We start from the raw sequence: 24,271 nt of genomic DNA, 5'->3' as shown, positions 1-24,271 counted from the left end.
GTGCTGAGGGGATAATCATGTTTCTTAGTATCACACAGACTGGCTAAAGAGAGCAGTGAAGCTCCTCGCAGGTTTTGCAGAACACCAGAGCTTTGCGTATCGTTCATGGTCGAGGATGGAGAATGTAGCCTCACACCCACAGCACATGTAAGATCAGGCTGGTTGGGTAAAACCTGCAGAGTTCAGTTGCGAGTAACTGTAATACTTTCTTCCGTTCCTTTCCACCCAGCTGCCCTGTGGCTCTGCGAAAATGTACTGAGGTCGCAAAACCCGTGCGAAATGCCTCAGCTGCAGAAACTCACAGGCAACGCCAGCTAACTGGATGATACATGGATGATAGTAGAATGAAGGGTATGCAGGTAGTTTGATCTTAGAGTAGGTTAAAGGGTCGGCACAACATCGTGGGCCGAAGGGCCAGTACTGTGCTGTACTGTTGTATGTTCTAACTGTTAGCATGTCACAAGAGGATAACACTGAGGACTGTTGGGGATTCAGCATCTGGTGGCTAAATTGGTCTCCACTTTAACAGATGAGGCTTTGAAAGGAAAAAGCAATTTTGAGATTGTTTTCAATGAATGCCGTAAAGAGCACAGTAAGGCTCCTTTCTGTTGTTAGTTCCCTGCATTTTATTTGTGACCGTTGTCGGGGATGTGCCCAGATGTAACGGCAGTTTTCCCACCACTGAGAAAATGGCACCTGATTAGTCAGATATCTTACTTGATTTTGGAGCTGAAGGCACTTGTCAAACACACTCATGAGAATACAGGACATGACCAATTCTTCCTGATGGTACCGAGCCTCTCACATTGACTGCCCATATTGCGGTGGGACCATTGCCCACTTTAGCGAATGGAGACAGATATGAAAGCTTTGTGGTTCAAGTGCGACCTCTGTAATCTCGTCCAGCCCCACAACTCTCCAAGATAACCTTGATCCTCCAACTTTTGCTATTACATCTTAAATAATAGCTTCCAACATTTTCCCTAAGACAGATGTTAAGCTAACTGGCCTGTAGTTTCCTGCTTTCTGTCTCCCTCCTTGCAACCCAGGCAATGGTGAAAGAGGAGGTATTCAGACACTGGAGGGGTTTAAAATTGATAAAGAAAATATATTATATAGGCTGTCTGTACTGAAAGTGGATAAAACACCAGGACCGGATGAGATGCATCCATGGATACTGAGGGATGTGAGGGTGGAAATTGCAGAGGCACTGGCCATAATGTTTCACTTTTCCTTCGATTTGGGGGTGGTGCCAGAGGACTGGAGAATTGTTCAAAAAAGGGTGTAAAGATAAGCCCAGCAACTACAGGCTAGTCAGGTGGGGAAATTGCTAAAAAGAATAATTACTAGTCACTTGGACAAATGTGGGTTAATTAAGGAAAGTCAGCATGGACCGGGAAAATCATGTTTAACTAACTTGCTGAAGTTTTTTGAGGAGGTAACAGAGAGGGTTGATGAGGGCAATGCTGTTGATGTGGTGTACATGGATTACAAAAGGCGTTTGATACAGTGCCACACAACAGACTTGTGAGCAAACTTGTAGTTCATTGAATAAAAGGGACGGTAGCAACATGGATACGAAATCGGCTGAGTGACAGAAAACAGAGAGTTGTGGTTGATGGATGATTTTAGGCTGGAGGAAGGTTTGTGACGGAGTTTCCCAGGGGTCAATGTTGGGAGCCTTGCTTTTCCTGATATATATTAATGACCGAGACCCTGGTGTACAGGGCACAATTTCAAAGTCTGCAGATGATACGAAACTTGGAAGCATTGTGAACTGTGAGGAGGATAGTGTAGAACTTCAAAAGGACATGGGCAGGTTGGTGGAATGGGAAGATGAAGTTCAATGCAGAGAAATGTGAAGTGATTAATTTTGGGAGGAAAGACATGGAGAGACAACATAAAACAAAGGGTACAATTCTAAAGAGGCTGCAGGAGCAGAGGGACCTGCATGCATATGCACATAAGTCATTGAAGGTAGCGGGACAGGTTGAGAGTGCGATTAATAAAGCATACAGTATCCTGGGCTTTATTAATAGGGGCAGAGAGTACAAGAGCAAGGAGGTTATGTTGAACTTGTAGAAGACACTAGTTAGTCCTCAGCTGGAGTGCTGCGTCCAGTTCTGGGCACCGCACTTTAGGGTATATGTGAGGGCATTGGAGAGAGTACAGTGAGTGGTTCAGGTCTGGAACGCACTGCCTGGGAACGTGGTCGAGACAGGTTCAACTGACGCATACAAAACGGAATCAGACAGTTATATGAAAAGGAAGAATGTGCAGGGTTACCGGGAGAAGGCGGGGGAATGGAACTGAGCGAATTGCTCTTTCGGAGAGACCGTGCAGACACGATGGGCTGTGTGACCTCCTTCTGCACTGTAACAATTCTGTGATTCTGTGGGTTTTCAAAGATCTGGGATATGATACCACATAATAGACTCATGAATCAGGTCAGAGAATGAGGAGTCAGGGGACAAGTAGCAGAATAATTAGTTAGCCATTTGCAAGACAGACTGTCGGGGTAAAGGGTTGTAATTTGGAACGGCAGAAGGTGGGAAGTGATGTTCCACAAGAATCAGTGCTGTTCATAACGTATATGAATGCAGTTTACACCAAACAGGGAGGGAGGGAGGGGTGTCAACATCGTGCAAGACTGCGACACGGTGCAAGAAGCTATGAACAAACCTTCAGAATGGGCATATAATAGGCAAAAGAATTTCAACATGGTTTATATTTTGGCAACAGCATCATATGAATGTGTTAAGCATCGGCAATCTGGCTTATCAAAGAGTTTAGTTTAGTTTAGTTTAGTTTAGAGATACAGCACTGAAACAGGCCCTTCGGCCCACCGAACTAGTGCCGACCATCAACCACCCATTTATATTAATCCTACATCCCTACCACATCCCCACCTGTCCCTATATTCCCCTACCTATACTAGGGGCAATTTACAATGGCCAATTCACCTATCAACCTGCAAGTCTTTGGCATGTGGGAGGAAACCGGAGCACCTGGAGGAAACCCACGCAGACACAGGGAGAACTTGCAAACTCCACACAGGCAGTACCCAGAATTGAACCCGGGTGGCTGGAGCTGTGAGGCTGCGGTGCTAACCACTGTGTTTCCCATGATAATTCCCATTCTCTAATGAAATATTTCACAAACAAAAAAATGATTCATGAGCAACTCGGACTGCAGTTCCAAAGAATAAAATTGAAGTTGTCAGCTTTGAACACACCCCAAACTTAACTGGCATTGGAAAACTAACGGATCCCAGAGACAGGTCAAAATCAGTGGATTACAGAGACTGGGAAAGTGTTAGTGCATTCTGAAATATCAAGTTATTGTAATCCAAGGAAACTCACAGGGTTTTGTAACACTCAGTTTGATCAAGGTGAGACTTGTTTAACTGGACGGGTCAAACCGTGACATCACAGAGCAAGTCTGACCCTCACACTGTCCATCACAGTGAGATCAGACATCGCAATCGGTTTGTAAACTGAGTTAATTTGAGGCAGGAGGCTGTACGAGCAGTTTGAGTGAAGGAAAGGGAGCTGCACTGACTGCAACTAACTGGCTGATCTGTCTCGGAGTGAATGTGGTCGGGGAGAAGATCTGAGCAGTTTTGTGATGGAGAAGACAGCGAGCTGAGAGAGGGAGGGAGGAAGAAAACCTTCACAAGATGGTGCGACTGACAGAGCTAGCTATTGGAGCAAATAGGTACGTTATCAATCCCTTCCATTCTTTGGAGCTGTAGGTAACATGGTCTGTAGGTAGTCATGTCTTCCAGGGGGTGAGGGAAGGGAGTGGGTGTGTTAAACAGATCATGGAAATATTGCTCGAGTTCCGTTCCGAAAAAGTTTAGATCTTATTTAAAACTGTAAAAAATCTGGAGCTCAGTCTGGGCCTCAGTCAATGATACTGAAGGAATCGGTTAGAAACACTTGTCCCAAGCATTTCTGCTGTCCTCTGACCTCATCAATCCCTCGCTCCATGCCAAGGCCCTCCTCCCAGGTCAGATGCCTCAGGTACTGCCCTCTAAAAGCCTCTCATTGTGTCAGACAAGCTCCTGGTGCCAGTGACCCTGGATCACCTGATGGCATTGCAGCCATTCTGGAGCTTCACTGTGATTCTGGAGAAGGAATCAACTGATTGACTCCAGAATCTTTAATACTCAGCTAACATCAGAATCTGTGGCCAGGAACATCACCAGAAAAGAGACACGTCCATAAGTAATGGTGCACTCTGAATCTGCATTCAGCATTTCCAGGTTAAATGGTTTAACTAGCAGTGGAATTAGAAAATGCCTAGAGATGTCTCGTTACAATCCAGTGATTCTGATCTGTTTTTTGCTTCTTCTTCCAGACATACATGGTTGGTGTCAGGATGAGCAAGAGGAAATTTCCATCAAATTACCCACAGACTAAAGGATGAGTAACAAAAGCACAAGGAACAAGTGCATCACGACACACAACAAGCAGCACATCCTGCCCCAAACCAACTCAAAATACTACAAAGGAGGGAGCCGTGTCCCTGAAATTCTCCTCACCCCATCCCTCTGTGTCCCATCCATTTCTCAGTGCCAACTCCACATCTGTTCATTTGTTGGTTTAATTTGACGGCCAACAACAACCCAGCCACTGGTCCATCTAGACACTCCTCCGATGGCTGGAGATGGTGTGAAACCGACTCTCTCTCCCTTCTGGTTTATTTCCCATCCCCACCAGGTCTATCATCCCCATCAGCTCCTCCTAGATTTACTTCGACATCTATTTTTATTGTTGTTTATGTTTATGTTTATGTTTAAAGATCCAGCACTGAAACAGGCCCTTCGGCCCACCGAGTCTGTGCCGACCATCAACCACCCATTTATACTAATCCTACACTAATCCCTATTCCTACCACATCCCCACCTGTCCCTATATTTCCCTACTACCTACCTATACTAGGGGCAATTTATAATGGCCAATTTACCTACCAACCTGCAAGTCTTTTGGCTTGTGGGAGGAAACCGGAGCACCCGGAGGAAACCCACGCAGACACAGGGAGAACTTGCAAACTCCACACAGGCAGTACCCAGAAGTGAACCCGGGTCGCTGGAGCTGTGAGGCTGCGGTGCTAGCCACTGTGCCGCCTAAATTGGGAAATTTGCCCCACACCCTCTTCCCCATCTTAGCCCCCAGGCTGGACCTTCACGTCCGGCCCTCATGTCCCCGCATCGGCATCAAGCAGTAACCCTGCTCCAACTCCAGGCTCAGTTTGATATTGCTCAGGACTAACTGCACTGGCACTGGCTAGGACCCAGTCCGTACAGTCAGCTCTGACCAATATCGGCTGGAGCTCCACCTTGGGACTGAAGTCGAAGGTCTCGAGGGGGAACGCTCTGGTTGTTGCCTCGATTGTGTCGAGTGGGACCGGCTGGTTCAGGCCACTCGCCTGCCAGTTGCTGCCATCCCCTCCGCACAATCGGGTGAGGCCCCGGTACCAACTTGGACCGAGACCTCCCAGAATTTGAGGAAGAGTCCTCCCCTGGCGCCAGCCAGCTCTGAGGAGTCCGTGCCGACTGGTGCCAGTATAAGGCTGGTTCCCCCAAGCCCCACCAGCTAGTGTTGGTGGTCCTTCACCAGAGCCATCCTCTGGTGACACCAACCCAGCCCTGGGACATTGGTCTCCAGTTGGCGGCAGCTTATCTGGGGTCACCACCCTTGGGGGACTCGACCCCACTCAGGGTCACCTAGGTTGGGGGTGATTGCCACTTTGGTGAGAGCAGTCGCAGGTCTCTGTTCACTTTTTATCGATCTGTGTCTGCCTCCTCACCTCTGTGGACTCACCTTCAGCCACTCCCTGCAATTCTTAAGGGGTATCTAGGTTCCAAGGGCTCTCTCACGCAGGGAGGGTACCTGTGCCTCACTGGCACCTCCCCCGAGTGGCAGGGGAACATGTGTCGAGGGTTTATCTCCATCGGCCCTCGTGTTCATGAGCTCGTAGCCAATCCAGCCGCCCTCGACTCTGTTCCCCGAGATTTACTATTATCAACCTTCCCTGTCGGTTGAGCCCTTGGAAGCTTCCTGGAGGCATCCTGCCTCGGAAGCCCAGTTGGGAGCCTGAGTCGGACCACGACCTCCAGTCGTTTAGGCTTTCATGTATTTAACACGAGGGTGACCTTGAGTCTGAAACTGTGGCTTCCGGAAGTCCTTTCACTTGGGGGTTTGAGTCCATGCTTGGGGTTTTGCAAAAAGCCACAAGCATCGACCTTTGCTGGATTGTTTTTCCCTTGATAAGCGTCCTCCGGTTAAGGCCAGGTTAGACAGTATCCATAGGACCTCCAGCACCCTGCTTCACACCTTGCAGTTTACTGGTATCTGGTCAACTGTAGTCGTGAAGGTATCAGAAGGAAAGTTATCGCCTGGTTCCACCCACAAGTGGGATCTGGCGCAGCTTCCTGCAGGGTTGGGCACATCTCCCCCAATTCCCTACCACCATATCCACTGGGGAGGCGGCCTCACCGGCAGGTGAGTGGATTCGGAGTGCGGACCACCTACACAGAACATCGACTGCAGCAGCTGGCTGTGTGGATGCCCTCATTGTAGGAGCAGAGTCTATCGCCCAGTGGATCTTGCATCACCGATTAGTATGGCCAAGCACCTTGGGCTTTCTTCAGGTACTGCAGATGCCCCTTGGTGCCGAGGCCGCCTTTGGTGAGCAAGTGGAGGAGCTGCTGCGGCAGAACCTTCAGGCATTCCCCAATTGGCAGTTAAGATGTGGACACTGCTCACTCTAGAACTTAGTCTGTAGGCCCCTTCCATCAACCCACCAATACACTCACAGTCACCAATCCACTCACCTCCAACAGCCTTTCCCAGGCTGTATCCGGAACGGAATGTCCTTTGTACCATGCTAGCTCCCTGCATTGCAGATTCGGACCTGGAATTCAGGCAGCTCGCAACACTTCATCTTTGATACCCTGTCCGGCTGCACCCCCCCAAGCAGTGATCCTGCCTTTGCCAGTTGGAAGGGGGGGATCACTCTTGGGTTAAAGAGACCAGAAGTAGTGAGTATCCTCTGGATTGGCAGCTTGAGCCTCCATGTTTCTCACAATGTGGTTTGCTTTGATGCTCAGAGGAACCATCTACCAGTGGCCATTCTGGCAGGTGACACCATGGTCTTTTAGTATTGGGACTGAGAGTCAGGGATAGTTCTCCAGAAGAGAACTGTTGGGGAGATTTCTCCAGGTGAAACTTCTGGATAACTATCCCCACTGCCAGTAATGTTTCCACAGCTCGCCTTTGTCACAGCATCTGAACTCGAGCTGATGCTCTTGGGGAACACTGTTTTCTCCAGGTTCTTCAGCTAATGCTTTGACAAATGGGTGATGTTGGGAGAGGTCACATTCAGGATGAATGGGCTTCCAGGCCAGTGGGCGTGCTTGAGCTCACTTGGCATTTCAACAGGCTCGGTCAGGGTGTGAACGGTATATTAGGACAGTGTGCACTTTCAGACTCGGGACGGCGGGGTAAGTCAGTGTGTCTGCAGACAGACAATATGACAGTCGTCCGGTATGTCAACAGGGTGGGACTCCCCCCTGGGTCCCTCTGTCAAGGAGATACGTTGCTTCCCATTGGTGCTTGTAGGACGGGGTGACACTTTTGCTGCCACATTTGGCCGGGGTGAACAACACAACAGTCAACACACTCAGCTGCTGTGTAGTTCACCTTCCGAGTGGATGATCCACACTGAGGTGGTCCAGAATATCTTCAGGACTTGGCGGGGGGGGGGGGTGGTTTACCAGATCGATCGACTTGCTCGTATCACCGGACAATCCCCAATCTGCTGGGGGACCTCAAGCAGTCATGGTGGAGGCTGGACTGTCTGTGGTTCTTTGGTTTCGAGATTCTGTTGCTCAGGGTAGCCTGATCTCCAGGATGCTCGGGAAATTTACAGCAGATGGTGGTTCTGGTTAACCCTTCATTGACCTCACAAACCGTCCTCCTTCTACATCCTGGTGTTGAATACTGCCGGTCTGATTTCAGGAGCCCACGGAGAAAGCCAAGTTATTTGGAGATTAAAGACGACCCTACTTTTAGTAAGGGAAACATCAGTTTTCATTCCAGCGTCCTCCACACATGGCTGGACACTGTCCAACTGGTGCTCAGGGTGAGAAGGGTTGAACCTGCATGGGAACAGACTCCGGCTCCCAGGACAAGTTGATGAAAGTGAGTGTTATTCGTGGGAGCCAGCGCCAGAACCAAACAGTAAGCTGAAGGAGATTTGGGTCTTTCCAGCTTCTGATTGACGGTCTGGCTGTTCAGATGGAATGCCCATCAGATTAGGGTATAGCAGCAATGTGACACTCATGGTTGTGATGCTCACTTTTATCATGTCTGTCCTTGGTCTCTTTCGCCCCTGTTCACAGACAGGCCCCTCCACCCTCCTCGCCCTCAGCACTACTTGGTTCGTCGGCAGCAGTGCGTCTAGAATGTCTGAATGATGATCAGCGCCCTTGGAAGCTGATCCTTTGCAAGCTGCTCCCTTGTAAGGTTCTCTTCATTTTCCGATTGACGAGGCTTTTTCCACCCACCTGGGTGCCCCTTGGGAATTGGAGGGGGTGTTTGGTATGTAGTTTCCTTGTTCTGGGTTGTCTTTGGGTGTCAACAAGCTGAGTTCTGGGGTGTGCTAAAATTGAACACAGCACGGGAGCCGGGGAGGGACGGAGGGAGGGGAAAAGCATGTGGGCGTGCCCTCCACGGATAAGGCATTGAAAAAATGGCTTAAAAGGGAGGTCACGCCTTACCAAGTTTTCCCCAGGGAAATTGTGCCGATGCATCCCGATAATTAGATCCACATTCCCCCCCATTTGGCCGTCAATATTTCGGAGCTGATGTTCCATCCAAACATTGCTGGCTATGTAACTCAGTTCCAATCCACTGAGAGCCCAGCACAGACTATAGGAATGGCATCAGTTCCCAACAAATTCAAAGATGTCACAGTTCGCAGGGAAGTGGGAACCCTGGACATGCTAGTACAGAGCTAGAGTGCAGATGGTTGGAGACTAAACTCTGAGGCAGTGTGTTCAGATGGTGCCTGGGAAAGCTATTGTCTTGGAAAGCAGTGGCTGAAGAGGGCTAGAGTGATCTCCTGGACTCATTTCGATCGCCTAAGGGGGTCGGAGAGGAATTTCCCAGATCTTTTTCCCAAATTGGCCTGGGTTTTTATGTCTGGTTTTTCGCCTCTCTCAGGAGATCACATGGTCGAGGGTGGGGTGGGGGGTCAATCTGTGTTGTGATGAGAAGGAATCGCAGTTGTGTGGGACGTGCTGGACGGAGCAGACAGGAACCTATCCATCCGTCAATTCTCTATCAAGTCACGTTAATTCAACGACTTCAATGTGAAATCTGGAAATAAACGTGGATTCAAATTGGACAAACTTTTTGTGTTTTTTTCTGATTTGTGCGCGGGCTAGAATAAGGACCAGAAAAGTGAAGAGTTCTCTTCATCTTCAGTTTTAATTCCGAATTCTGATTTGATTAACTGAATTTCAATTCCCCAGCTGTCTTGGTGGGATTTGAACTTGTGTCTCTGGATTACTAGTCCAGTAATATGACCACGATGCCAGTCTGTTGCCCTTAGACAGAGCTGCTGATTGGGTGAACTCTCTGAGCCACTTACCAGGTACGACCTGAACTGAATCCCCTGTCAGCTGCACAAACGTACATAAAGACTATCAGATCCATCGAGCTCGCCCCATCCAGTCGACAGTAGAACCTCACGCTCTCCCATCCCTCCTTACATATTAATGTAATCTCTTGGAATGGAAAGGACTCTCGCCAATTCAGGAAAATCCTCTGGGCAGCTGCTCTGTCAACACCCTGAGGCTCCAGGAGGACACATCATAATCTAACCTGGCCACTAACTCCATGTAACTCACAATGTCCTCTCAGGACCTTAGCCAGTTCCTCTTTTAAAGGTCTCTCTGTTACACGTGTTTGTTCCAGAGGGTGACGAGCCTGTGACAGGTGATGGAGTGGTACAGCACAGAAGACCATTCGGCCCATCGAGCCTGTGATAGATCTTGACTGGAGCCGCACACCCAGTCAGTCCCACCTGACCCAAAACGTGCCCAAATACAAACTGGTGGGAAGGAAAGAGACATACACTAAATACATGGAGAGCAGGGGACAGCAAGACAAGGGCAAATACAAAGATTAGAAGGAAGGTTAAAAAAAAAACAATGAGGGCAAAGGAAATGTGAAATTAAATTGTCAAGGAATATAAAACAAAAGAGTAAAACATTTTACAGACACATAAATAAAACAACTGGAAGTCTCGATGGGAATTGAGCCATTTAACGATGGACAGGATAATATGCCAACAACTTATACTTATATTACATAGTACAGCATCTCAAGGTGCTTCACAGGATATAAAGCCACAAAAGGAGATATTAGGGCAACTTCATTCTCCTGTGCAGCGAAAACTGCCCGTGTACCAGAACCTTGTTCAGCCGGTTCAGTTGTGAGATTGAATGGAGGGACAGGAAGCTGCAGGTCAACCATGTGAGAGAAGAGAAGCAGCAACGAGTACTTTTGAAAATTCAGTTCAGAGGGGGGGAAAAATCCACATCAGTCCTTTCTCAAGTCTTGTCTGCAAACATCATGTCCATTGAAGACAACAGTTCACACACCCATGGGCTTTCACTCTGTTCTCAATGGTTTTTATTCTGCAAATTAACATGTCCACAGACACAGCAAAAAATAAGCATTACCCCAACTGATCTGTAAAAATATTTCAAAACTGCTTTTTGCTACACAAATTATACACTGTCCAGCATGACCTCATTTCAGCATCAGCAGAAACTCACTTCACCCTGGGTCTTCCTAGCTGCAGACTGAATCACCAGCTTCAGTTCCGCCTGATCCCTGATCCAGGTGAAAATGGAGACCAGTACGGGAAATGCACCCAAAAAAAACAGCACAGCAAAGGCGGAGCCATGGAAGAAACAGATTTCCAGGGTTTTCTAGCTCATGCACTCGGTAAAGACGCTGTGACACTGAACCATGCAAAGCCTGAAAAACCACTGGGTCTGTATGGGATAGCTAACGTGGTCTGGGGCAGCATTGTACAGCTGCAAAGAGGGAGGAGTGAAGGACAGGCGAGGACAGCATTGGGCTTGACTATCGAGGGGCCGAGTGGCCTACTCTTGCTCCAAATTCTGACATTTGTATAAGACAAGTCCTCTTAAACTAAAAAAAAAAGAGTTTACATCGAATTACATTTTGTTGCTCGCATATAATTGTTTGCTTTATTAAAGCGGTTTTTCCTGTCTTCTCGTTTTGTAAGATTTTTAAGACCTTTAGGTGCTTACATGTTCCACATTGTCTGTCACCGCAATTTGGTACGGCTTGTGCCTTTCCGCTGCTCGTGACCAATAGGTCCTTTAGGTTTTTGCCTCTTTTGAAAGCTGATGTTATGCTATATTGGCTCAGTGAGTTAACATCCCCTTTTAACTTTTCAAAATGGTTTCTCACTACCCTATTTATCTCTTGAGTTGTTGCGCAGTATGTTGTAACAAGTGGTAGTCTTGTAGTTGGCCTATCCCGTGGCTGTGGGTTCTCCATCTCTCTCAGGAAATTGGACTTGATATGTCTGAGGAATCTCTTTGTGTACCCCCTCCGTCTCAGTGCGGTGAAAAGGGTGGTGACCGCTTTGTTGAAATCGTCCAGTTTTGTGGATATGCGGTGGAACCGCATGAGTTGTGACTTCACCAGTCCCCTAAAGGTGTGCCTGGGATGATGGCTTTTAGTGTGCAGGAGTGTATGTGTGTCAGTTACTTTGAAGAATACCTTTGTTGCTAATGACGTTTCGCTGTTCACTGCAGCTTCATCAGGGGAAAATGGATGATTCATTGCAGAATCTGTTGAATAAAGGTGAGTGAGCTGCCTGTTGAATGTGATTGGTGGGAAAAGTCTCCTTATCCTGAAACAATTGGGCTGTTTTTTAAAAGTTTAATTGACCCAATGGGAAATGTGGTCTGTGCATTGAGCCCCTGTAAAAAAAACACCCTGGTTCCCACGGTAGCAGAGCCCCACCACGTGTTGGGTTTACCTTGTGCTCCACAACCTTCCAGCGTTCCGGCCGACTACATCTGCAGGAAGTGTACCCAGTTGCAGCTCCTCACAGACCGCATGGATCGGTTGAAGCGGCAACTGGATGCACTTAGGAGCATGCAGGTGGCAGAGAGCATCATAGACAGGAGTTTTAGAGAAGTGGTTACACCCAAGGTGCAGGCAGATAGATGGGTGACCGCTAGAAGGGGCAGGCAGTCAGTACAGGAATCCCCTGTGGCTATCCCCCTCTCTAACAAGTATACCATTTTGGATACTGTTGGGGGGCGATGGCCTATCAGAGGAAAACAGCAGCAGGCTGTTGTTCAGCAGGGAGGGACAAAGTGCAGAAGAGCAATAGTTATAGGGGACTCTATAGTCAGGGGCACAGATAGGCGCTTCTGTGGACGTGAAAGAGACTCCAGGATGGTATGTTGCCTCCCTGGTGCCAGGGTCAAGGATGTCTCTGAACGGCCAAGGGGCATTCTGAATGGGGTGGGTGAACAGCCAGAGGTTGTGGTACACATCGGTACCAATGACATAGGCAGGAAGAGTGATGAGATCCTGCAGGGGGAGTTGAGGGAGTTAGGTAGTAAGTTAAAAAACAGGACCTCTAGGCTTGTAATCTCTGGATTACTCCCTGTGCCACGTGCCAGTGAGGCTAGAAATAGGAAGATAGTGCAGCTAAACACGTGGCTGAGCAGCTGGTGTAGAAGGGAGGGTTTCAGATATCTGGACCATTGGGCTCTCTTCAGGGACAGATGGGACCTGTACAAGAAGGACGGGTTGCATCTAAACTGGAAGGGCACTAATATCCTGGCTGCGAGGTTTGCTAGCGTCACTCGGGAGGGTTTAAACTAGTGTGGCAGGGGGGTGGGAACCAGAGAAGTAGGACAGCTAGTGAAATAAATGAGGAGGACATAGTAAATAAGGCCAGTAGGACTAAGAGGAAGAGCAGGCAGGGAGATGTTGCTGAGCACAGCGGGACTGGTGGTCTGAAGTGCATTTGTTTCAATGCGAGAAGAATAACAGGTAAGGCAGATGAACTTAGAGCTTGGATTAGTACTTGGAAATATGATGTTGTTGCTATTACAGAGACTTGGTTGAGGGAAGGGCAGGATTGGCAGCTAAATGTTCCAGGATTTAGAAGATTCAGGCGGGATAGAGGGGGATGTAAAAGGGGTGGGGGAGTTGCATTACTGGTTAAGGAGAATATCACAGCTGTGCTGCGGGAGGACACCTCAGAGGGGTCATGCAGCGAGGCAATATGGGTGGAGCTCAGGAATATGAAGGCTACAGTCACGATGTTGAGGGTTTACTACAGGCCTCCCAACAGCCAGCGGGAGGTAGAGGAGCAGATATGTAGACAGATTTTGGAAAGATGTAAAGGTAACAGGGTTGTGGTGGTGGGTGATTTTAACTTCCCCTATATTGACTGGGACTCACTTAGAGCTAGGGGCTTGGATGGGGCAGAATTTGTGAGGAGCATCCAGGAGGGCTTCTTGAAACTGTATGTAGATCGTCCAACTGGGGATGGGGCCATTTTGGACCTGGTATTGGGGAATGAGCCTGGCCAGGTGGTCGAAGTTTCAGTGGGGGAGTATTTCGGGAACAGTGACCATAATTCCCTAAGTTTTAAGGTACTTGTGGATAAGGATAAGAGTAGTCCTCGGGTGAAGGTGCTAAATTGGGGGAAGGCTAATTATAACAATATTAGGCAGGAACTGAAGAATTTAGATTGGGGGCGGCTGTTTGAGGATAAATCAACATCTGACATGTGGGAGTCTTTCAAACGTCAGCTGATTAGAATCCAGGACCAGCATGTACCTGTGAGGAAGAAAGACAAGTTTGGCAAGTTTCGGGAAGCTTGGATGACACGGGATATTGTGAGCCTAGTCAAAAAGAAAAAGGAAGCATTTGTAAGGGCTGGAAGGCTAGGAACAGATGAAGCACTTGAGGAATATAAATACAGTAGGAAGGAACTTAAGCAAGGAGTTAGGAGGGCTAAAAGGGGTCATGAAAAGTCATTGGCAAACAGGATTAAGGAAAAGGGTCCAGGGAAAGGGTCGGCCCACTCAAGGACAGAGATGGGAATCTATGTGTGGAGCCAGAGAAAATGGGCGAGGTGCTAAATGAGTACTTTGCATCAGTATTCACCAAAGAGAAGGACTTGGTGGACGATGGGCCTAGGGAAGGGAGCGTAGATAGTCTCAGTCATCTCATTATCAAAAAGGAGGAGGTGTTGGGTGTCTTGCAAAGCATTAAGGTAGATAAGTCCCCAGGGCCTGATGGGATCTACCCTAGAATACTGAGGGAGGCAAGGGAAGAAATTGTTAGGGCCTTGACAGAAATCTTTGCATCCTCATTGGCGACAGGTGAGGTCCCAGAGGACTGGAGAATAGCCAATGTTGTGCCTTTGTTTAAGAAGGGTGGCAAGGTTAATCCAGGAAATTATAGGCTGGTGAGCTTTACGTCAGTGGTAGGTAAACTATTAGAGAGGATTATTCAGGACAGGATATACTCCCATTTGGAAACAAATGAACTTATTAGCGAGAGACAGCATGGTTTTGTGAAGAGGAGGTCGTGTTTCACTAATTTGATTGAGTTTTTTGAGGAAGTGACAAAGATGATTAATGAAGGAAGGGCAGTGGGTGTTATCTATATGGACTTTCGTAAAGCCTTTTGACAAGGTCCCTCATGGCAGACTGGTACAAAAGGTGAAGTCACACGGGATCAGAGGTGAGCTGGCAAGATGGATACAGAACTGGCTCGGTCCTGGAAGACAGAGGGTAACAGTGGAAGGGTGCTTTTCTGAATGGAGGGATGTGACTAGTGGTGTTCCGCAGGGATCAATGCTGGGACCTCTGCTGTTTGTAGTATATATAAATGATTTGGAGGAAAATGTAGCTGGTCTGATTAGTAAGTTTGCGGACGACACAAAGGTTGGTGGAGTTGCGGATAATGATGAGGATTGTCAGAGGATACAGCAGGACGTAGATCGGTTGGAGACTTGGGCGGAGAAATGGCAGATGGAGTTTAATCCAGACAAGTATGATGTAATGCATTTTGGAAGGTCTAATGCAGGTGGGAGGTATACAGTAAATGGCAGAACCCTTAGGAGTATTGACAGGCAGAGAGATCTGGGCGTACAGGTCCACAGGTCACTGAAAGTGGCAACGCAGGTGGATAAGGTAGTCAAGAAGGCATACGGCATGCTTGCCTTCATCGGTCGGGGCATAGAGTATAAAAATTGGGAAGTCATGTTGCAGCTGTACAGAACCTTAGTTAGGCCACACTTAGAATATTGCGTGCAATTCTGCTCGCCACACTACCAGAAGGACGTGGAGGCTTTGGAGAGGGTACAGAGGAGGTTTACCAGGATGTTGCCTGGTCTGGAGGGCATTAGCTATGAGGAGAGATTGGAAAAACTCGGATTGTTTTCACTGGAACGACGAAGGTGGAGGGTTGACATGATAGAGGTTTACAAAGTTATGAGCGGCATGGACAGAGTGGATAGTCAGAAGCTTTTTCCCAGGGTGGAAGAGTCAGTTACTAAGGGACATAGGTTTAAGGTGCGAGGAGCAAAGTTTGGAGGGGATGTGCGAGACAAGTTTTTTACACAGAGGGTGGTGAGTGCCTGGAACTTGCTGCCAGGGGAGGTGGTGGAAGCAGATACGATAGCGACGTTTAAGAGACATCTTGACAAATACATGAATAGGAAGGGAATAGAGGGATATGGGCCCCGGAAGTGCAGAAGGTGTTAGTTTAGGCAGGCATCAAGATCGGCGCAGGTTTGGAGGGCCAAATGGCCTGTTGCTGTGCTGTACTGTTCTTTGTTCTTTGTAACCTCTGCAAAAAAAAACCTAGTCCTGAAACAAAGGGGAACAATTAGGCTGCTTTTAAATTTAATTTTAATTGACCCACTGGGTTTGAAACAATTGCAGCTTTTTTAAGTTTTTAAAGTTTAAATTTAAATGGTCCCATGGGAAGCCCGATCTGTGCATTTGTGGCCCTGCAAAATAACCTGTTTGCCATGGTAACAGAGCCCTACCCCATGCTGGGTCACCCCAAGTCCATCAACAAACAAACAGTAAAATCACCCAGTCCTGGGACATTAATGGGTTGCTTTAGCTCCCCAGCGCCACTGTGTGGTAGGTCCTTGTAACAGCAATACATTTATATTCTAAATTTAAAATGCAGAAGTGAGGAGGGATTGAATGATAATTAATATTAACCTGCCTATCTAAGAGGGGGGATTTAATTATAATTATAATTAAAACTGACCTGCCTATCTAAGAGATCTGTAACCCTACACCCATTACACTCAGGTGTTAATTTAAAACTTTGGTTTATTTGTTACATAATTATTTGGGAATGGAATGGGAATTGGATGTATTCCTGGGGGTGAAGGGCCCGCAAGTTTGGTATTGGGGTGTGAGCTTAGGCACGACTGTTCCCCAGTAGAGACCCTGGCAGCACAGGCCAGATGGCCTTGAAAGTGCAGAATTTAATTTTCTTATGTCTTGTTTAATGGCACGCGCCATGTCTGTGTATCGACCAGCTGAACTTGGATTCTGTTGCCTATAAGGCATTTATTTTTTGGCACTGCTTGGACAGTCACAACGGACGGGGGGCTTTTAGGGTTAAGTTTAGGTTTGGAGGCGGGTTAGAGTTACAGCTAGGATTACGTGTTGGAGTTAGGCTTAGGGTTAAGTGTTGGAGTTGGGGCTGTGGTCGGGGCTTTAGGCTTTGGAGTTAAGCCTTAAGGTTGGGTCTGGATCTAGGGGCAAGAGTTACATTGATGTTATGGGGGGTTGGGCTAGGGTTGGGGCTGGGGTCGGGTCGTTGGTTTTGGGGTTAGATTTTAGGGTCCTGGCTGGGTCTGGGGCGGGGGTTACATGAGTGTTGTGGGGATTGGGGTTAGGGCTAGGGCTGGTGTTGGGGTCAGGGTTTTGGGCCTAAGGGCAGGGCCTTCGGTTTAGGTCTTTGGGTTCAGGGGTAGGGGGTATTAGGGCCTTGGGTTGTCGCGCAGTCTGTTATAACAAGTGGTAGTCTTGTAGTTGGCCTATCCCGTGGCTGTGGGTTCTCCATTTCCCTCAGGAAATTGGACTTGATATGTCTGAGGAATCTTTTTGTGTAGGGGTTTAACTTAACCACAACCTCCAGCTGTGAGAGCGCGATCAACTGAGCCACAGCTGACATTAAAATAAAGTGCAAAAATATTGGATGATTTGATGAAACTTGTGCTTCACATGAACAAAGAACAAAGAACAAAGAAAATTACAGCACAGGAACAGGCCCTTCGGCCCTCCAAGCCTGCGCCGATCCAGATCCTAAATCTAAACCTGTCGCCTATTTTCTAAGGGTCTGTATCTCTTTGCTTCATGCCCATTCATGTATCTGTCTAGATACATCTTAAAAGATGTTATCATGCCCGCGTCTAACACCTCCGCTGGCAATACGTTCCAGGCACCCACCACCCTCTGCCACTAACAGCAGGTTAATGTAAATCATGCACAAACCACTCATTGGGGGAAACCAGGACTTGGGGCTATCACTACAAGATAGTAACCAATAAATCCAATAAGGAATTCAAGAGAAACTCCTTTACCTGGGGAATGGTGAAAATGTAGAACTCATTATCATATTAGCAGTGGAAAAGAATAGAAAGCTATGCTGACAGGATTGGCTGAAGAAGGGTGATTGGATGAAGAAGGGTGGGAGGAGGCTCATGTGGAGCATAAATACTGGCATGGATTGTTTTTTTAAAATATCATTCATTGAGCATCACTGGCAAGGCCAGTATTTATTACCCATCCCGAAGTGCCCTCGAGAAGCTGGTGGCGAGCCAACTTCCTGAATACAGCTGAGAGGTTTGTGAGGCTAATTCAGAAGACATTGAAGAGTCAACCACATAACTTTGGTTCTGGAGTCACAGAGAGACCAGACTGAGTAAGAACGGTAGATTTTCTTATCGAAAGGGCATGAGTGAACCAGATGGTTTTTTTTGTGACAATCATAGTCACTATCGCTGATAATTCAAAATGTATTTAATTATCAGAATTTTGAACTCCCCTGTGGTTACGGTGGGATTTGAACTGACAATTTCCAATCATTAGTCCAGGCATTCTGGGTTACTTTCAGCAGTAGGCTACCATACCCATATTCTGACCAAATGGCCTGTTTACGTGCAGCAAATTCTATGGAAAAATCACAATCAGAATTCAAACTGTGTTAAAATACCGCTACGTAGAATGTTTGGACTGAGATACAATGATGAACAGTCACTTATGCAGTTTCTATATATCGTGTAGGTATGTCGTAAAACTGCGGATACATGCCGGAGCCTTACTGAATGCATCATTTATCTGGGAGGTGGTTTCCATCGATTAATGTTCCAGAATAAACTATTCCGTGCTGAGGGGATAATCATGTTTCTTAGTATCACACAGACTGGCTAAAGAGAGCAGTGAAGCTCCTCGCAGGTTTTGCAGAACACCAGAGCTTTGCGTATCGTTCATGGTCGAGGATGGAGAATGTAGCCTCACACCCACAGCACATGTAAGATCAGGCTGGTTGGGTAAAACCTGCAGAGTTCAGTTGCGAGTAACTGTAATACTTTCTTCCGTTCCTTTCCACCCAGCTGCCCTGTGGCTCTGCGAAAATGTACTGAGGTCGCAAAACCCGTGCGAAATGCCTCAGCTGCAGAAACCCACAGGCAACGCCAGCTAACTGGATGATACATGGATGATAGTAGAATGAAGGGTATGCAGGTAGTTTGATCTTAGAGTAGGTTAAAGGGTCGGCACAACATCGTGGGCCGAAGGGCCTGTACTGTGCTGTACTGTTGTATGTTCTAACTGTTAGCATGTCACAAGAGGATAACACTGAGGACTGTTGGGGATTCAGCATCTGGTGGCTAAATTGGTCTCCACTTTAACAGATGAGGCTTTGAAAGGAAAAAGCAATTTTGAGATTGTTTTCAATGAATGCCGTAAAGAGCACAGTAAGGCTCCTTTCTGTTGTTAGTTCCCTGCATTTTATTTGTGACCGTTGTCGGGGATGTGCCCAGATGTAACGGCAGTTTTCCCACCACTGAGAAAATGGCACCTGATTAGTCAGATATCTTACTTGATTTTGGAGCTGAAGGCACTTGTCAAACACACTCATGAGAATACAGGACATGACCAATTCTTCCTGATGGTACCGAGCCTCTCACATTGACTGCCCATATTGCGGTGGGACCATTGCCCACTTTAGCGAATGGAGACAGATATGAAAGCTTTGTGGTTCAAGTGCGACCTCTGTAATCTCGTCCAGCCCCACAACTCTCCAAGATAACCTTGATCCTCCAACTTTTGCTATTACATCTTAAATAATAGCTTCCAACATTTTCCCTAAGACAGATGTTAAGCTAACTGGCCTGTAGTTTCCTGCTTTCTGTCTCCCTCCTTGCAACCCAGGCAATGGTGAAAGAGGAGGTATTCAGACACTGGAGGGGTTTAAAATTGATAAAGAAGATATATTATATAGGCTGTCTGTACTGAAAGTGGATAAAACACCAGGACCGGATGAGATGCATCCATGGATACTGAGGGATGTGAGGGTGGAAATTGCAGAGGCACTGGCCATAATGTTTCACTTTTCCTTCGATTTGGGGGTGGTGCCAGAGGACTGGAGAATTGTTCAAAAAAGGGTGTAAAGATAAGCCCAGCAACTACAGGCTAGTCAGGTGGGGAAATTGCTAAAAAGAATAATTACTAGTCACTTGGACAAATGTGGGTTAATTAAGGAAAGTCAGCATGGACCGGGAAAATCATGTTTAACTAACTTGCTGAAGTTTTTTGAGGAGGTAACAGAGAGGGTTGATGAGGGCAATGCTGTTGATGTGGTGTACATGGATTACAAAAGGCGTTTGATACAGTGCCACACAACAGACTTGTGAGCAAACTTGTAGTTCATTGAATAAAAGGGACGGTAGCAACATGGATACGAAATCGGCTGAGTGACAGAAAACAGAGAGTTGTGGTTGATGGATGATTTTAGGCTGGAGGAAGGTTTGTGACGGAGTTTCCCAGGGGTCAATGTTGGGAGCCTTGCTTTTCCTGATATATATTAATGACCGAGACCCTGGTGTACAGGGCACAATTTCAAAGTCTGCAGATGATACGAAACTTGGAAGCATTGTGAACTGTGAGGAGGATAGTGTAGAACTTCAAAAGGACATGGGCAGGTTGGTGGAATGGGAAGATGAAGTTCAATGCAGAGAAATGTGAAGTGATTAATTTTGGGAGGAAAGACATGGAGAGACAACATAAAACAAAGGGTACAATTCTAAAGAGGCTGCAGGAGCAGAGGGACCTGCATGCATATGCACATAAGTCATTGAAGGTAGCGGGACAGGTTGAGAGTGCGATTAATAAAGCATACAGTATCCTGGGCTTTATTAATAGGGGCAGAGAGTACAAGAGCAAGGAGGTTATGTTGAACTTGTATAAGACACTAGTTAGTCCTCAGCTGGAGTGCTGCGTCCAGTTCTGGGCACCGCACTTTTGGGTATATGTGAGGGCATTGGAGAGAGTACAGTGAGTGGTTCAGGTCTGGAACGCACTGCCTGGGAACGTGGTCGAGACAGGTTCAACTGACGCATACAAAACGGAATCAGACAGTTATATGAAAAGGAAGAATGTGCAGGGTTACCGGGAAAAGGCAGGGGAATGGAACTGAGCGAATTGCTCTTTCGGAGAGACCGTGCAGACACGATGGGCTGTGTGACCTCCTTCTGCACTGTAACAATTCTGTGATTCTGTGGGTTTTCAAAGATCTGGGATATGATACCACATAATAGACTCATGAATCAGGTCAGAGAATGAGGAGTCAGGGGACAAGTAGCAGAATAATTAGTTAGCCATTTGCAAGACAGACTGTCGGAGTAAAGGGTTGTAATTTGGAACGGCAGAAGGTGGGAAGTGATGTTCCACAAGAATCAGTGCTGTTCATAACGTATATGAATGCAGTTTACACCAAACAGGGAGGGAGGGAGGGGTGTCAACATCGTGCAAGACTGCGACACGGTGCAAGAAGCTATGAACAAACCTTCAGAATGGGCATATAATAGGCAAAAGAATTTCAACATGGTTTATATTTTGGCAACAGCATCATATGAATGTGTTAAGCATCGGCAATCTGGCTTATCAAAGAGTTTAGTTTAGTTTAGTTTAGTTTAGAGATACAGCACTGAAACAGGCCCTTCGGCCCACCGAACTAGTGCCGACCATCAACCACCCATTTATATTAATCCTACATCCCTACCACATCCCCACCTGTCCCTATATTCCCCTACCTATACTAGGGGCAATTTACAATGGCCAATTCACCTATCAACCTGCAAGTCTTTGGCATGTGGGAGGAAACCGGAGCACCTGGACGAAACCCACGCAGACACAGGGAGAACTTGCAAACTCCACACAGGCAGTACCCAGAATTGAACCCGGGTGGCTGGAGCTGTGAGGCTGCGGTGCTAACCACTGTGTTTCCCATGATAATTCCCATTCTCTAATGAAATATTTCACAAACAAAAAAATGATTCATGAGCAACTCGGACTGCAGTTCCAAAGAATAAAATTGAAGTTGTCAGCTTTGAACACACCCCAAACTTAACCGGCATTGGAAAACTAACGGATCCCAGAGACAGGTCAAAATCAGTGGATTACAGAGACTGGGAAAATGTTAGTGCATTCTGAAATATCAAGTTATTGCAATCCAAGGAAACTCACAGGGTTTTGTAACACTCAGTTTGATCAAGGTGAGACTTGTTTAACTGGACGGGTCAAACCGTGACATCACAGAGCAAGTCTGACCCTCACACTGTCCATCACAGTGAGATCAGACATCGCAATCGGTTTGTAAACTGAGTTAATTTGAGGCAGGAGGCTGTACGAGCAGTTTGAGTGAAGGAAAGGGAGCTGCACTGACTGCAACTAACTGGCTGATCTGTCTCGGAGTGAATGTGGTCGGGGAGAAGATCTGAGCAGTTTTGTGATGGAGAAGACAGCGAGCTGAGAGAGGGAGGGAGGAAGAAAACCTTCACAAGATGGTGCGACTGACAGAGCTAGCTATTGGAGCAAATAGGTACGTTATCAATCCCTTCCATTCTTTGGAGCTGTAGGTAACATGGTCTGTAGGTAGTCATGTCTTCCAGGGGGTGAGGGAAGGGAGTGGGTGTGTTAAACAGATCATGGAAATATTGCTCGAGTTCCGTTCCGAAAAAGTTTAGATCTTATTTAAAACTGTAAAAAATCTGGAGCTCAGTCTGGGCCTCAGTCAATGATACTGAAGGAATCGGTTAGAAACACTTGTCCCAAGCATTTCTGCTGTCCTCTGACCTCATCAATCCCTCGCTCCATGCCAAGGCCCTCCTCCCAGGTCAGATGCCTCAGGTACTGCCCTCTAAAAGCCTCTCATTGTGTCAGACAAGCTCCTGGTGCCAGTGACCCTGGATCACCTGATGGCATTGCAGCCATTCTGGAGCTTCACTGTGATTCTGGAGAAGGAATCAACTGATTGACTCCAGAATCTTTAATACTCAGCTAACATCAGAATCTGTGGCCAGGAACATCACCAGAAAAGAGACACGTCCATAAGTAATGGTGCACTCTGAATCTGCATTCAGCATTTCCAGGTTAAATGGTTTAACTAGCAGTGGAATTAGAAAATGCCTAGAGATGTCTCGTTACAATCCAGTGATTCTGATCTGTTTTTTGCTTCTTCTTCCAGACATACATGGTTGGTGTCAGGATGAGCAAGAGGAAATTTCCATCAAATTACCCACAGACTAAAGGATGAGTAACAAAAGCACAAGGAACAAGTGCATCACGACACACAACAAGCAGCACATCCTGCCCCAAACCAACTCAAAATACTACAAAGGAGGGAGCCGTGTCCCTGAAATTCTCCTCACCCCATCCCTCTGTGTCCCATCCATTTCTCAGTGCCAACTCCACATCTGTTCATTTGTTGGTTTAATTTGACGGCCAACAACAACCCAGCCACTGGTCCATCTAGACACTCCTCCGATGGCTGGAGATGGTGTGAAACCGACTCTCTCTCCCTTCTGGTTTATTTCCCATCCCCACCAGGTCTATCATCCCCATCAGCTCCTCCTAGATTTACTTCGACATCTATTTTTATTGTTGTTTATGTTTATGTTTATGTTTAAAGATCCAGCACTGAAACAGGCCCTTCGGCCCACCGAGTCTGTGCCGACCATCAACCACCCATTTATACTAATCCTACACTAATCCCTATTCCTACCACATCCCCACCTGTCCCTATATTTCCCTACTACCTACCTATACTAGGGGCAATTTATAATGGCCAATTTACCTACCAACCTGCAAGTCTTTTGGCTTGTGGGAGGAAACCGGAGCACCCGGAGGAAACCCACGCAGACACAGGGAGAACTTGCAAACTCCACACAGGCAGTACCCAGAAGTGAACCCGGGTCGCTGGAGCTGTGAGGCTGCGGTGCTAGCCACTGTGCCGCCTAAATTGGGAAATTTGCCCCACACCCTCTTCCCCATCTTAGCCCCCAGGCTGGACCTTCACGTCCGGCCCTCATGTCCCCGCATCGGCATCAAGCAGTAACCCTGCTCCAACTCCAGGCTCAGTTTGATATTGCTCAGGACTAACTGCACTGGCACTGGCTAGGACCCAGTCCGTACAGTCAGCTCTGACCAATATCGGCTGGAGCTCCACCTTGGGACTGAAGTCGAAGGTCTCGAGGGGGAACGCTCTGGTTGTTGCCTCGATTGTGTCGAGTGGGACCGGCTGGTTCAGGCCACTCGCCTGCCAGTTGCTGCCATCCCCTCCGCACAATCGGGTGAGGCCCCGGTACCAACTTGGACCGAGACCTCCCAGAATTTGAGGAAGAGTCCTCCCCTGGCGCCAGCCAGCTCTGAGGAGTCCGTGCCGACTGGTGCCAGTATAAGGCTGGTTCCCCCAAGCCCCACCAGCTAGTGTTGGTGGTCCTTCACCAGAGCCATCCTCTGGTGACACCAACCCAGCCCTGGGACATTGGTCTCCAGTTGGCGGCAGCTTATCTGGGGTCACCACCCTTGGGGGACTCGACCCCACTCAGGGTCACCTAGGTTGGGGGTGATTGCCACTTTGGT

The sequence above is a fragment of the Heterodontus francisci genome, chromosome 40, assembly GCF_036365525.1.
Source record: "Heterodontus francisci isolate sHetFra1 chromosome 40, sHetFra1.hap1, whole genome shotgun sequence".
Classification (NCBI taxonomy): domain Eukaryota; kingdom Metazoa; phylum Chordata; class Chondrichthyes; order Heterodontiformes; family Heterodontidae; genus Heterodontus; species Heterodontus francisci.
Note: the sequence above shows the minus strand (reverse complement) of the source record.